Source organism: Equus quagga, chromosome 2 (genome assembly GCF_021613505.1).
Source record: "Equus quagga isolate Etosha38 chromosome 2, UCLA_HA_Equagga_1.0, whole genome shotgun sequence".
Lineage (NCBI taxonomy): Eukaryota > Metazoa > Chordata > Mammalia > Perissodactyla > Equidae > Equus > Equus quagga.
Genome location: NC_060268.1, coordinates 45,577,963 through 45,591,846, shown reverse-complemented (window position 1 = coordinate 45,591,846; position 13,884 = coordinate 45,577,963). Strand labels below are relative to the sequence as shown.

At 37.0% G+C, this 13,884-nt stretch overlaps 1 protein-coding gene across 6 annotated transcripts in view; it reads left to right on the top strand.

Annotated features, from left to right (window-relative positions):
* FAM227B (family with sequence similarity 227 member B) overlaps positions 1–13,884 on the top strand; it is a 217,312-nt gene that overhangs the window by 155 nt on the left and 203,273 nt on the right. For 4 of the 6 annotated variants that reach the window (XR_006887609.1, XR_006887608.1, XM_046654496.1 and 1 more), the window contains exon 1: positions 39–192. The exons of 1 other annotated variant lie outside the window; for it this stretch is intronic. The gene's annotated coding sequence lies outside the window, so the exon portion shown is untranslated. Of the gene's footprint in view, positions 1–38; positions 204–13,884 lie in introns of those variants that run through there. One more of the 6 variants, XM_046654494.1, reaches the window with a different exon arrangement.

Genomic DNA, 13,884 nt, shown 5'->3' with positions numbered 1-13,884 from the left:
GTCCGACGGGAAGTACCGCCCCAGCCTCTCTCGCCTCCTGCGCGGTCACCCTTCTCCTGAGTGAGGCGGTCCCGGAGCGGGGCGGGCGTCGCGGGCCCGGGCCTCGCAGCCCGCCAGCCCTACGCTGAGCTGCCTCCTGCGCCTGGCTCGGCCCGCAGCCGTGGAACGAGTTTCTAGAGCTATACTCCCCAGGTGTAGTTGCAGTGAGTTTTGAAAAATGCGGATCCGACAGAACACTTTTCCATTTTACCAATTCCTAAAGTGGTGTAGTCGTGAGAACTTGGTTCTGTTACTTTTTTATGGCTATGTCAAGATTGGTATTTCGTGCGCTGCCTGGTAATAAGCGTGTAGGAAAAGTGTGTCTTGATGATTTGATTTGCTTAAGAACTACACACGCACGAAGAGTTGGGATTACTTTGTGCTCTTTTCCAGTTTGAAGTTAAGCACAATACGTGGATAGGTTGTTGAATCATTTTTCTTTCCCCACCCCAAAGAAAACCCAAACTTAAGGAGTGGATGTTAACAATTGCGAGATTTAGAAACACGATGACCAGATATTGAGCAATGTATTTACTGAATACTATGAATTTAGCAAGTGAAAGATGAAGGACAGAACCTTGCCCTGAAGGAGCATGTGATATCAAGTTAAGCATAGGCGGTACAGAAAATACAACTAATAAAGTGTAGGAATTTCAAAAGCGCTCAGAATGGTCAGTGAAGGTTTATTGGTTGGACTTGCGTAAAGGCCTTGCGGAATGACTATGGTTTAGAGCAGTGTTTTTCAAGAGGATTGTGTGGGACTCATTGGTGGAGGCCTCATTTGTAAGCAAGGAAATCTATTTAGTCAAAACTACACTTAAAAAAAAAAAAAGGATAGTGTGGAAATATCAGTGCATGGCACTTGATAAACTTCATTGCTTTATAGAGTTTTAAATTATATATATGCATGTGTGTGTGCAGTAGGTCATGTTTACAAAATGTGCTTCTTATTGTGTGTTTCTCTAAAACGTTTGAAAGCCACTGCGTTAGGGGGAAAGGTCAACTTTCTGGGTAGGAGAGGTGGCAATAAGTGTCCAAGACAAGAATAATTCACACCTTTTTCTTAACTACACAAATGATCTATTTATTTATTGGAGGGAGTATTGGGTTACTATTGCTATGTAATAAATTACTCCAAATATAGTGGCTTAAAACGACTGTTTTATTATATTCATGAATTGTGTTCCATAGGGCACAGAGAGACAGCTTTTCTCTGATAACTCAGCGGGGAAGACTGTGAATGCTAGCAGAGTTCCTATTTGTGACCCCTCCATGTGACCTGGGCTTCCTCACACTATGGTGGCAAGGTGATCAGACTCCTTAGTTTAGGCCCAGTACCCCAAAGTCAAGTGTTGCATTGAACAAGGCAGAAACTACATGTCCTGTCTGACCCAGCCTCAAAAAGTAACACAGTGTCACTTCTCTCTCGTTCTTTGGGTTATAAGTGAGTCACAAGTCCTGTTCAGATTTTAGGATACGGGACATGGATGCCACTTCTCAAAAGACTGTCAAAGAATTTATGGCCATATAAAAAAAAACCAACACAGTGAATTTAACGGCTGTCACAGACAACCCCAAAATTTCAGTGGTTTAGTACAAGAAATTTTTGTTTCTCACAAAAAATCCATTGTGGATATTACTAGTCAGATGAAATGTTAGACTCAAGAATGTGGATTTCTTTTTATTTTTGCTGGTTCTGCTGTCTCCTGGGACTTGGGATCCACAGCTTCTCTGACAGGAAAGAAAGCATAGTGAATCACACAAAAAGTTTTAGAGGTTAGCCCTAAATATGGCATATATCACTGTGCCCACATTCCACTGGCCAGAATTTAGTCCCAAGGCCCCCACTTTAACTGCAAGGGAGCCTGGGAAATGTAGAGAAACATGCATATATTGGTGAACAGGTTTTTAACCAAAGTCCTGTGGTTCCCAAACCCCCCACTGTGTTCTCAATTCTTCTCTCAAAAGGAGAATTCAGGTCTTTTCAATATTTCTTCTGTTGTTTACTCCATATGTCAAAATAGTTGTACTGCAATTTCTTGATTTTTCAATTCCAGAGATTATCCATTGACTTTCCGCTGTGAAAGTCAATGATAAAGCTCATTTATAACATCACCTCCAAGTGTGTGAACATTCCTTCTCTCCCTACCCCCACACACTTTTCTTATCCTCTCATCTCTCAATGGAGTAATATCATAGTTTTTGTTTAAATCAGCATTTTAAAATATCATTCAATTTGAGCCACATATGATCATGTTAACTTTTAATACAACCTTACTTTGCTTTGTCTTAATAATTGCCATATTTTTGTGTACTTATTAGTAATCTGTCCCCAAACACTCTGCCAAAGTGATAAAGCATCACAATCATATACATCAATTAATCTAGCAGATTATTTTTTTTCCTTCCAGATATTCCTTCTAGAGTGTTACAACCTCTAGTTCACTCAGTGTTGGTTGCTTTTACCAATCCAACACTGCTCTCCTGTGTTGGATCCCTTGTTTCCTTTTTCTTTGTTTAATCCTTTGTTTTTATGAAACATATCTTCTAGAACCTTCCTGAGAAAAGGTAAATGGGAGTGTGGGAGATAACATACTGACCCCCTCCCCCCCAAAGATGTCTACATCCTAATCTCCAGATCCTATGAATTTGTTTCTTATGTGGCAAAAGGAACCTGCGTATGTGATTAAGTTAGGGACCTTGAGATGGGGAGATTACCCTGGATTATCTGGGTGGGCTCACATAATCACAAGTGTCTTTGTAAGAGGGAGACAAGGTCAGAGAGGGAAGATGCTACGCTGCTACCTTTGGGGTTGGAGGAAGGAGCTAAGGAGTAAAGGCATGTAGGTGACTCCTCGAAGCTGGGAAAGGCAAGGAAACAGATTTTCTTCTAGAGTCTCCAGAAGGACCATCGCCCTCCAGACCCATTTCAGACTTTTGACCTCCAGATCTGTGAGATAGTAAAGTTGTGTTGTTTTAAGCAACTAAGTTTGTGATAATTTGTTATAGAAGCAATGTGAAACTAATACGTAGGGGATAATGCAAAGAGAAATGGTTAATTTTTTGCTACCTTGCTGATCTGAAAAATGTCACACACTTAATGGTTTGTCTATATTTAAATTTCTAGGCTGAAAGTCGTTTTCTTGGAATAATCCTCTAAATTCTTACCTTTTTTCCTCTCATTTTTTTTGCATTTTGACATTTTTCTTCTAGTTTCCAGAAGATTTCTTCAGCAGTTTTTCCCCCTACAAACTTGTTGTTGAATATTTAATTCATACCATTATATTTGTACTTTACTTTTTAAATTCTCTATTACCTTATGATATGCTGTTTTGGTTTCAGGGATGCGTTATCTTATATCTCTCTAAGACTCTTAAAGACATTTTAAAAGTTTCCTTCTGTTCCCCATATTGTCTGAATCCTCTCGAATCTTATTTTCGGTTATTTGGATTTCTTTTTTTTGGTTATCTTCTTAAAAATTTTATAGTTATTCCTTAAATATCTAGTAATCCTTGGATTTCTGTTCATACTGGAGAATGAGCATTAAAATGGTGGTAAAAAGTTCAGTGTGTCTCAACAAGGATTGCCAAGCAAACAGCTATATAATAGGGTCAGATTTTTTATTGGGAGATCCTCAAACATCTATAGAAGAAAAGGGACAAATGAACATAAGAGCAGAAATCAATGAAGCTGAAAACAAATGTGCAACTGGAAGAAAGCAATGAGGCCAAAACTGGTTCGTTGAAAAGATTAATAAAATTGATAAGCCCTTAGACAGACTGACCAAGAAAAAAGAGAAAACTCAGAGTACAAATATTAGGAATGAAAACGGAAACATCCTACGGATAGTAAAAATAATAAGGGGATATTAAGAACAAATATTTATGTCAAAGTACTTGACATTTTTTATTTTTCCTTGAAAAACACGGATTACAGAACTATGCAGAGAAAAAAAAACTACCAGAAATCTGTATGGGGTCCCCTTGAGTCTTTGGCCAAACATTGTGCACATGCATAGGATGAAATCTCGTAAAGCTAACCAAAGAATAATTATCAGAGGGCTTTAAAGTTGAACAATTCATAGAAGTATCGTAAGGCCGGGAGATGTTCAAGTTCTAACCTAGAGCTGAGATACATAGTGGAAAACACAGGGAATTCGTTAGAGAAACCACAGGGACACAGCATAGGAATAGGGCTAAATTTGTTTGAGAGACAAAGTTCCTCTAAATGCATTAACAAACTTTAAAAATCTCCCTCGAAAGGCTCATGCTGAATACAAATAGCTGCCTGCCAAAACAAATTTCAACACTCTTTAAAGGAAGGCAACAAAATCTGGACATTCAACAAAATAACATTTTCAATGTCAACTAATAAATGAAATAATTATCAAACATGTTAAGAAGCAGGAAAATGTCAGTAAGATCTAGCAGGAAAGAAAAATCCACAGAAGTAGAACCCAAAATGACAAAGATGATGGAAATGGCAGAAAGGGAGTTTCAAGAAGCTAATATAAATATGTGCAAGAATTTAAATGAAAATATGAAAATAATGAGAAGGGAAATAGAAGATTAGAAAAAGCAAAAAAGAATCAAATGTGGCTTTTGGAGCTGGAAAAAAAAATACAATTTCTGAAATGAAAACTTCACTGGATGCACTTAACAGCATTAATTATCTAAACTGAAGCACAGGGAGAAAATATGGTTGGAAAAAAGAAACAGTCTCAGTGACCTGTGGGACCGTCTCAAGCTATCTAACATGGATGCAATTGGAGTCACAGAAGGAAGGATAGGGGCAGAAGAAAAATCATTTGAATAAATAATGATGGATAATTATGCAAATTAGATGAAAGCTATAAATTAGCAGATTTAGAAATTCAGCAAACTCAAACAGATATAAGAAAGGAAGAACGAGGGGAGAAGGGAGGGAGAGGGGCAGTAACCCCATTGACTGCTGGAAACCATGATAAAGAGAATATTTTAGAAGCACCTAGAGAAAAAGACACATTACATGTGAGAAAACAAAGATAAAATGAGTTAGAACATGTTCCCTCCTCCTTTATTGTCTGCAAGAGCATGTGTAAGATTGGTGTGATTTCTTCCTTAAAACTTTGATAAAATTTACCAGTGAAGCCATTTGGATCTGGAGTTTTCTCTTTGAGATTTTTCATTACAAATTCAGTTTCTTTAATTGTCATATGATATTTGCCTTTGGTAGCTACCTAAGAAAAATTAAAATATATCCACAGACTTGTATGCAATTTTCATAGCAGCTTTTTTTCCGTAATTGCTCAAGTCTTACAACAAACCAAATGTATTTATACACACACACACACACACACTCAAAATGGAATACTACTCAGCAATAATATGCAATGAATTGATACATGTATGATCTTGGATGACTCTCAATAATTTTATGTTGAGGGACTGGCCCAGTGGCATAATGGTTAAGTTTGTGTGCTCCACTTCAGTGACCCGGAGTTCACCAGTTTGGATTCCCAGCATGGACCTACACACCACTCATCAAGCCATGCTGTGGTGGTGTCCCATATATAAGACGGAGTAAGAGTGGCACATGTTAGCTTGGGGCCAATCTTCCTCAAGCAAAAAGAGAGGAGGATTGGCAACAGATATTAGCTCAGGGCCAATCTTCCTCACCAAAAACAAAAAACAAACCTATACAGTAAGGACAAAAAACATCAAATACCCAGGGTAATGAAAGATTGTCCAAGATCTCTATACAGAAAACTAACAACACCAAAAGAAATTGATCTAAAAGGTCTAAATAAATGGAGAAATATACTATTTTCATGAATTCAAAGATTTAGTATAAAGATGTTAGTTACTCAAATTGATCTATGTATGTCCTCTAATCCCAATCAAAATTCCAGTAGGTTTTTGCAGAATTGGACTATCTGATTTCTAAACTTAAATAGGAATGTAAAAGGATAAAAATAATGATTATCAACTCAAAGAGGAAAGCAAATATGGAGCTTATAACCTATAACATAATAACATCTATTATAAAGTACAGTAATTGAAACTGTGTGATTTTGTTAAAAGGACAGAAAATTAGACCAAAGGAACAGACCTGAGTGTCTAGAAATAGACCTATGTCCCTACGTCTGTGGTCACTTGAATTTATGACTGGGTGGCACTGAAATGCAGCAGGAAATAGTCTTTTAAACTAATTGGTTCTGGAGCAACTGGAAATCCAAATAAAAAAAAAACCCTCGATTTATTACCTTACCTAAAGCACAAAAATTATTGAAGATAGATCATAGACTTAAATGTGAGAGTAAAGAAGTATGACATGTAGAAGGTAAAATAGAACACCATCTTTTTTAGTTTGGGGTAGGTAAAAATGTCTTAAATAAAATAAAAATGCATAAATAAAAGGACTTCACTAAAATTAAAAGCACCGTAATGAAAAAGATATTAAAATAATGCACACTATTTTGTCCTGACAAAGATTTACATCATATATACAGAGAGAGAGAATTCTGCAAATCAATTATAGAAATACCAACACCTTAATAAAAAGTAAGCAAAAGGCTTGAACGTTTAATTCACAAAAGAAGATACCCAAATTGCCAACAGGTATGTTGGCATCATTAATCCTTATGGAAATGCAAATTAAAATCACAAGATACCACTACATGCCCACCAGAACTGCTAAATTTAAAAGTATTGGCAATACTAAATATGCAACAGTACTAAATAACACCACATTCTTTAATAAGAATGTGGATTTACTGGAACTTTCATACACTTCTGATAAGAGTGAAAATAGGTACAACCACTTTGAAAAGCTGTTTGACAATATGTGCTAAAGCTGACCCAGCAGTCCCACTCCTAGTTCTATGTCAGATATACCAAAAGACATTTACAAGAATGTTCATGTTATCTTGATTTGTATTACACAAACAGAAAATGACTCAAATTTCCATCAAAAGTAGAAGGAATAAATAAATTCTGAGATGTGTTAGACAGTAGAATGTTACGTAGCAATGAAAAAACATTGACTACTACTTATATGAAACAACATGGATGTATCTTACAGACATAATATCAAGTGAAGGAAGCCAGAGAGGAAATGTACATATTGATTATTCCATTCAAATGAAGTTCAAGAATAGGCAAAACATCTAGAGTGGTAGAAGTCAGAATACTGTTTACATTTGGGAGGCAAATGACTGGAAAGGAGCAAGAGGTTCCTGTGGGTTACTGATAATGTTCTATAGCCTGATTTGCCCATTGGTTATATGGGTGTATAGATTTGTAAAAAAGTAATCAATCCATGTGTTTAAGATCTGTGCGATTTACTATATGTTTGTTTTACTTTGATAAAAAAGATTAAGAAACAAACAAATAAATAAATTGCACAGATGACTTGGCTAAAACAATAAGCCATAAATATAACTGATTATTCTATTAATACTGGGACTATAAAGGAAAGCTAATTAAGGAGATTTTTTAAAAAGGACTCATAGTGATAGAATGGATATGGGAGATAATGAAGGAGAGGGAAAAGTCTTAAGAATTCAGACTTCAAACCTGGATGATTATGAAACCTCTGCCATTAAAAACAAGAACAAGATTTACAGAGTAAGGACTTGTTTCAAGGCATAATCATGAATGGTGTTTTGAAAATACTAAGTTTGAAGTGAAAAATACCTAAGTGTAAAATATTTATGCTCAAATCTTCTGTGAATCTTTAGAATAATGTGTCTTAAAAGTCATTATGAATAAAAATCAGTTTTAAATGAACAATTACATAGAATTTTTAAATTCATACATTAAAGATTGCTACAAATCTCACAGCTTTGAATCCCATTCAATACTGATATATTAAAGACATTATAAGATTATTATAACTGATTTTTTAATTCCTGGGATAAACCGCATGTGAACAGGACATATCCTTTTTATACCCAACTGGGCTCAAGTTGGTAGTAATGTTTTAAAGATTTTTGTGTCTGTGTTCTTGAGGGATATTTGGTCTATAATGTTTTTTCATAATATCCTTGTCAGATTTTACTATCAAAGTTATACTGACTTGGGATCTGGCCTGGTGGTGTAGTGGTTAAGTTCATGTGCTCCACTTCAGCAGCCCGGGCTTTGCTGATTCGGATCCTGGATGCAGACCTACACACTGCTCATTGAGCCATGCTGTGGCAGCATCCCACACAGAAGAACTAGAAGGACTTACAGCTAGGATATACAACTATGTACTGGGGCTTTGGGGAGAGGGAAAAAAAGGAAAATTAGCAACCAATGTTAGCTCAGGGCCAATCTTCCTCACCAAAAAAACCTACAAAAAACCCCCAAAACTTATACTGGCCTTATAAAATGATTTAGGAAGTGTTCCCTCCTCCTCTATTTCTGAAAGTTGCTATATCTTCTTTCAGTTTTGGTAATTGTTGCTTTTAAGGAAGTGTCCATTTCATTTGGGTTATCATCTTTGTTGACATCATTTTGAATTATATGCCCTTTAGTCATTTAATGTATGTAGGATGTCCATCACTATCACCTCCATCATTCCTGATATTAGTCATTTATATTTTTGTCTCATTTTCTTTTTTTTTTTTTTTATATGTTATGATGGATTACAAGCTTGTGAAATTTCAGTTGTACATTTTTGTTAGTCATGTTGTGGGTACACCTCTTCCCCCTCCGTACCCTCCCCCCACCCCCCCCTTTTCCCTGGTAACCCCCGATCGGATCTCCTTCTCAATATACTAATTTCCACCTATGAGTGGAGTCATATAGAGTTCGTCTTTCTCTGACTGACTTATTTCGCTTAACATAATGCCCTCGAGGTCCATCCACATTGTTGTGAATGGGCCAATTTCGTCTTTTTTTATGGCTGAGTAGTATTCCATTGTGTATATATACCACATCTTCTTTATCCAATCATCAGTTTCTGGGCATGTAGGCTGGTTCCACGTCTTGGCTATTGTAAATAATGCTGCGATGAACATAGGGGTGCAACGGACTCTTGAGATATCTGATATCAGGTTCTTAGGATAGATACCCAGTAATGGGATGGCTGGGTCATAGGGTATTTCTATTTTTAACTTTTTGAGAAATCTCCATACTGTTTTCCATAGTGGCTGTACCAGTTTGCATTCCCACCAACAGTGTATGAGGGTTCCTCTTTCTCCACAACCTCTCCAACATTTGTCGTTCTTGGTTTTGGATGTTTTTGCCAATCTAACGGGGGTAAGGTGATATCTTAGTGTAGTTTTGATTTGCATTTCCCTGATGATTAGCGATGATGAACATCTTTTCATGTGTCTATTGGCCATATTCATTTCTTCTTTTGAGAAATGTCTGTTCATGTCCTCTGCCCATTTTTTGATCGGGTTGTTTGTTTTTTTGTTGTTAAGCAGTGTGAGTTCTTTGTATATTATGGAGATTAACCCTTTGTCGGATAAGTGGCTTGTAAATATTTTTTCCCAATTAGTGAGCTGTTTTTTTGTTTCAATTCTGTTTTCCCTTGCCTTGAAGAAGCTCTTTAGTCTGATGAAGTCCCATTTGTTTATTCTTTCTATTGTTTCCCTCAACTGAGGAGTTACAGTGTCCGAAAAGATTCTTTTGAAACTGATGTCAAAGAGTGTACTGCCTATATTCTCTTCCAAAAGACTTATTGTCTCAGGCCTAATCTTTAGGTCTTTGATCCATTTTGAGTTTATTTTGGTGTGTGGTGAAAAAGAATGGTCGATTTTCAATCTTTTGCATGTGGCTGTCCAGTTTTCCCAGCACCATTTGTTGAAGAGACTTTCTTTTCTCCATTGTAGGCCCTCTGCTCCTTTGTCGAAGATTAGCTGTCCATAGATGTGTGGTTTTATCTCTGGGCTTTCAATTCTGTTCCATTGATCTGTGGACCTGTTTTTGTATCAGTACCATGCTGTTTTGATCACTGTAGCTTTGTAGTATGTTTTGAAATCGGGGATTGTGATTCCGCCGGCTTTGTTTTTCTTGCTCAAGATTGCTTTAGCAATTCGTGGTCTTTTGTTCCCCCATATGAATTTTAGGATTGTTTGTTCAATTTCTGTGAAGAATGTTCTGGGGATTCTGATTGGGATAGCATTGAATCTGTATATTGCTTTAGGTAGTATGGACATTTTAACTATGTTTATTCTTCCAATCCATGTGCAAGGAATGTCTTTCCATCTCTTTATGTCATCGTCAATTTCTTTCAAGAAAGTCTTGTAGTTTTCATTGTATAGATCCTTCACTTCCTTGGTTAAGTTTATCCCAAGGTATTTTATTCTTTTCGTTGCGATGGTGAATGGGATAGAGTTCTTGAGTTCTTTTTCTGTTAGTTTATTGTTAGTGTATAGAAATGCTACTGATTTATGCACGTTAATTTTATACCCTGCTACTTTGCTGTAGTTGTTGATTATTTCTAATAGTTTTTCTGTGGATTCTTTGGGGTTTTCTATGTATAAGATCATGTCGTCTGCAAACAGCGCGAGTTTTACTTCTTCGTTACCTATTTGGATTCCTTTTATTTTTTTTTCCTGCCGAATTGCTCTGGCCAGCACCTCCAGTACTATGTTGAATAGGAGTGGTGAAAGTGGGCACCCTTGTCTTGTTCCTGTCCTCAGAGGGATGGCTTTCAGCTTTTGTCCATTGAGTATGATGTTGGCTGTGGGTCTATCATATATGGCCTTTATTATGTTGAGGTACTTTCCTTCTATACCCATTTTACTGAGGGTTTTTATCATAAATGGGTGTTGGATCTTGTCGAATGCTTTCTCTGCGTCTATTGAGATGATCATGTGGTTTTTGTTTTTCATTTTGTTGATGTAGTGTATCACGTTGATTGACTTGCGGATGTTGAACCATCCCTGTGTCCCTGGTATAAATCCCACTTGATCATGGTGTATAATCTTTTTGATGTATTGCTGTAATCAGTTTACCAAAATTTTGTTGAGGATTTTTGTATCTATGTTCATCAGTGATATTGGCCTGTAGTTCTCCTTCTTTGTGTTGTCCTTGTCAGGTTTGGGGATCAGAGTGATGTTGGCTTCATAGAATGTGTTAGGGAGTTCTCCATCTTTCTCAATTTTCTGGAACAGTTTGAGGAGAATAGGTATTAAGTCTTCTTTGAATGTTTGGTAGAATTCTCCAGAGAAGCCGTCTGGTCCTGGACTCTTGTTTTTGGGGAGGTTTTTGATTACCGTTTCTATTTCCTTACTTGTGATTGGTCTATTCAGATTCTCCATTTCTTCCTGATTCAGTTTGGGGAGATTGTATGAGTCTAGGAATTTGTCCATTTCTTCCAAGTTGTTCAATTTGTTGGCATATAGTTTTTCATAGTATTCTCTTATGATCTCTTGTATTTCATTGGTATCTGTTGTGATTTCTCCTCTGTCATTCCTGATTTTATTAATTTGCGCTTTCTCTCTTCTTTTCTTGGTGAGTCTGGCTAGGGGTTTGTCAATTTTGTTAATTCTTTCGAAGAACCAACTCTTTGTTTCATTGATCCTTTCTATTGTCTTTTTTGTTTCAATATCGTTTATTTCTGCTCTTATTTTTATTATTTCCCTCCTTCTACTGACTCTGGGTTTTGTTTGTTCTTCTTTTTCTAGTTCCGTTAGGTGTCGTTTGAGGTTGCTTACGTGAGCTTTTTCTTGTTTAGTGAGGTGAGCCTGTATTGCGATGAATTTCCCTCTTAGGACTGCTTTTGCTGCATCCCAAATGATTTGGTATGTCGTGTTCTCATTTTCATTTGTCTCCAGATAATATTTGATTTCTTCTTTAATTTCTTCAATGATCCATTGTTTGTTGAGAAGCGTGTTGTTTAGTCTCCACATTTTTGCACCTTTCTCTGCTTTTTTCTTGTAGTTGATTTCTAGTTTAATAGCGTTATGATCAGAAAAGATGCTTGATATTATTTCAACTCTCTTGTATTTATTGATGTTTGCTTTGGTTCCCAAAATATGGTCAATCCTTGAGAATGTTCCGTGTGCACTTGAGAAGAATGTGTAACCTGCTGTTTTTGGATGAAGTGTTCTATATATATCTATTAAGTCCATCTGGTCTAATTTTTCATTTAATTCTATTATTTCCTTGTTGATTTTCTGTCTGGATGTTCTGTCCATTGGTGTTAATGGTGTGTTGAGGTCCCCTACTATTATTGTATTGTTGTTGATGTCTTCTTTTAGTTCTATTAAGAGTTGCTTTACAAATTTTGGTGCTCCTGTGTTGGGTGCGTATATATTTATAAGTGTTATGTCTTCTTGGTGGAGAGTCCCTTTTATCATTATATACTGTCCCTCTTTATCTTTCTTTATCTGTTTTGCTTTGAAATCTACCTTGTCTGATATTAGTATAGCGACACCTGCTTTCTTTTGTTCATTATTAGCTTGGAGTATTGTTCTCCATCCCCTCACTCTGAGTCTGTGTTTGTCTTTGGGGCTGAGGTGTGTTTCCTGGAGGCAGCATATTGTTGGATCTTGTTCTTTGATCCATCCTGCCACTCTGTGTCTTTTGATTGGGGAGTTCAATCCATTTACATTTAGAGTGATTATTGAGACGTGGGGGCCTACCACTCCCATTTTGTGTCTTGTTTTCCGGTTTTTTTCAGTTTCCTTTGTTTCTCGTCCCATGGTTTAATCTGTTCTGATGTAGAGCTGCTACTCTCTGTTGTTGTCCTTCTACTTATCTCCTCTGCTCTTGGTTTTGTAGCCCCTTTCCTTTTTTGGATTTTTCAGGAATGAGGGTTTTCCTGAGGATTTCCTGAAGAGGAGGTTTTGTGGCAATGAACTCCCTTAATTTTTGTTTATCTGGGAAAGTTTTTATTTCTCCATCGTATTTGAAGGATATTTTCGCTGGGTAGAGAATTCTCGGCTGTAGATTTTTGTCCTTCAGATTTTTGAATATATCATTCCACTCTCTTCTAGCCTGTAAAGTTTCTGCTGAGAAATCTGCTGATAGCCTGATGGGAGTTCCTTTGTAGGTTAGTTTCTTTTGCCTGGCTGTCCTTAATATTTTCTCCTTTTCGTTGACTTTTGCTAGCTTCACTACTATATGCCGTGGAGTTGGTCTTCTTGCATTGATAAAGTTTGGAGATCTATTGGCTTCTGTCACCTGAAGATCCATCTCCCTCACCAGATTTGGGAAGTTCTCAGCCATTATTTCTTTGAATAGGTTTTCTGCCCCTTTCTCCTTCTCTTCTCCCTCTGGTATACCTATAATCCTTACGTTGCATCTCCTAATTGTGTCTGATAATTCTCGGAGAGTTTCTTCATTTCTTTTAAGTCTTGCTTCTCTCTCCTCCTCTGCCTGCAACAATTCTATATTGCCATCTTCCAAATTGCTAATTCTTTCCTCCATATTATCGGCCCTACTGTTCAGAGCATCTAGATTTTTCTTAATCTCCTCTATTGTGTTCTTCATTTCCAATATTTCTGTTTGGTTCTTCTTTATCGTATCAAACTCTTTTGTAACATAGCTCCTGAACTCGTTGAGTTGTCGGTCAGAATTCTCTCTTAACTCATTGAGAATCTTAATGATGGCTGTTTTGAAGTCATCGTCATTTAGGTTATACATCTCATTTTCTTTGGGATTGTTTTGTGTGTATTTGTTGCTTTCTTTCTGTTCTGGAGATTTAATGTATTTTTTCATATTGCTTGATGTTGTTGATTTGTGCCTCCGCATGGAAATAGAGTTTAGTTGCTCCTTTCACTTGTTTCAGCTGCTGCGGAGGGAGGAGCAGCTGTTTATATTTCACCAACCAGGAATCCTGTCCGTAGTTGCTAACTGGGCCTGGGCCCCTCTTCGTAGCCACAGTGGCCCTTTGGATTCCCTCCTCTGCCGTGGGGGCCGTCAC